General features: G+C 39.3%; 1 pseudogene; it reads left to right on the top strand.

Moving 5' to 3' along the window:
* The first annotated feature begins 1,821 nt into the window (after positions 1–1,821).
* Positions 1,822–1,900, top strand: LOC141636708 (small nucleolar RNA R71; annotated as a pseudogene).
* Positions 1,901–2,362: the final 462 nt, after the last annotated feature.

Raw genomic sequence — 2,362 nt, 5'->3', positions numbered from 1 at the left:
CTTCATGTCACATTCCCGACAATAGTCATCAACTATAAAGCATGGCTCATTCAAATTTAGAGCTTTCATAGTCTTATCAAGGTTGAAGGTTGTCTTCTCATCACCAACTTAATGAGTTAGCATCCCATGCTTGACATCAATCACCGCTCCGGCAGTGTGTAGAAATGGCCTTACCAAAATGATTGGTATGTTAGAATCTTTTTCTATACCCATAATTACAAAGTCCATCGGCATGAAGAATTTTCCAACTCTTAGGGGCACATCTTCACGAACTCCTAGTAGCTTCTTTGTAGCGCGATCCGCCATTTACAATCTCATGCTAGTGCATTTCAACTCTCCCATTCCTAGCTTCTCACATACCGAGTATGGCATGACACTTACATTTGCACTTAAATCAGATAATGCCTTGTTGACTGTAGTGTCTCTAATGGTACATGAGATAGAAAAGCTTCCCGGATCTTTAAGCTCAGGTGGGGAATTTCCTTTAGTAATGGCACTACTTGTGCCGGCAAAAGCTATAGTCTCCGACCTTCTAATGGACTTTTTCTTGGTAAGAATATCCTTCATGTATTTTCTATACGCCAGTAGATGAGTAATTAGCTCCATGAAAGGGATAGAAACCTCCAAGTTTTTCATAATCTCCATGAATTTTCCAAGTTGCTCATCAAGCTTAGGCTTGGCTTGGCGACTTGGAAAGGGTAGTATAATCAAAATAGGTTTTTTTTCAACCTCTTTGTTCTTCTCTTAATTCTTCTTCTTCAATGATTCACTTGTAGTAGAATCTACTACCTTGGTTTTCTTCTTCGGAGTTTTTGATTCTTTTCTTTCATCCAACACACTATCTTTCATCACATCCTTTGACTTGGCATTTAACATCCTCTTCAATAGGCTGCTTTGGTCTCTCACTCATAGTTTGTATCACTTCTCAATTGAATGACATTGATGTTTTCGTGCTTTGTAGGGGGACTACATTGGGGAGGTAATTGTCCCTTTTGCCTTTGGGAACTACAAGAGGCCAATTGGGTATTTGAGTCTCCAACATCTTGTTATGAGCAAGGATATTGTTGATAGTGATGTTCTTGTCTTGACTATCCTTTTGCATTTGAGCAAAGAATTCTTGTTGATTCTTTTATATTTTCGAAGCCAGTTTTTAAACATCAAAAGCTTGGTCATTATATTGATTGTAAGAAGTTTGGCTTTGATCCTTTGTTTTCGTTGTACAAGGGTCTTTGAGTGGGATTTCTCATTGGTGGTGGGGTGTACAATGGTTGTGGATTTTGAATATTTTGACTCTTGTATGAGACGTTTGGGTGGAATTTGGTGTTCTCATTGTAAAAGTTGGAGTATGGGGTGCCACTTTTGTATGCTTGGAAAGCATTCACTTGTTCATTTGTGCCCCTACACTTGTTTTGCTCGTGTACCAAAGTTCCACAATTCTCACATACACCACTTGGGATGGAAGGGCTCATTGCGATTGCATTGACTTGTTGAGTTGAATGTTGCTTGGATGAATTAGATGCTTCATTCATCTTGGCTATGACCTTGTCAAACTTCAAATTCATTGTAATGATGTGAGAGCATAGTTGTGCACCCAAGTCGGCACTCAATTGTGTGACTGAGACCACTTCATATCTGCCTCTCCTAGTGTCTTTTCTTGGCCTACTATATTGAGAGTTATGGACCGTCAATTTTTTAATCTTGGCCCAATTCAAGTTTGGTTATCATCCACTTCGGTAAGCGTTCCATTAGAACCCATGTTAAACACATTTCTTGAATACATACAAACCGTTCTAAAATTGTTGGACCAAAAACCACTCGGTTAGCCCATGATGAGGGCAAGAGCGACAAGTAGCTTTAAATCGTTCCCAAGCCTCATATATAGCTCTTCATCTCTGTGCTTAAATCCGATGATTTGTGCCCTTAGCATGTTGGTTTTCTTCGGAGGGTAGAACTTCTTGTAAAAGTCAAGTGATAGTTTCTTCCATGAATCGATGCCAAGAGTGGTCTTATCTAGACTCTTTAAATATTACTTCGCGGCTCTGATCAAGGAAAAAGGAAACAACACCCATCGGATTTGGTCTAGAGTAACCCCCGTTTGAGAAGTGGCTTCGCAATAATCACAAAAGGTTTCCATGTAAAGATGAGGATCTTCACTAGGCATTCCTCTGAATTGACTTCTCTCAACAAGTTGTATATATAAAAGCGAATTTCGCTATGAAGTTCCCGATTAGATAGGCGGGTGGTTGCGTACTTATATATAGGTCCTACTCGGTTGGTACAGAATGTGATAGAGAATTTCGACATGATTGATTGATTTTTTTGTTGGTTTGGAATTGGGTTATCCTCGCCTTTTATTACAAAA

The sequence above is a fragment of the Silene latifolia genome, chromosome Y, assembly GCF_048544455.1.
Source record: "Silene latifolia isolate original U9 population chromosome Y, ASM4854445v1, whole genome shotgun sequence".
Lineage (NCBI taxonomy): Eukaryota > Viridiplantae > Streptophyta > Magnoliopsida > Caryophyllales > Caryophyllaceae > Silene > Silene latifolia.
This window is presented reverse-complemented; position numbering and strand designations above follow the sequence as displayed.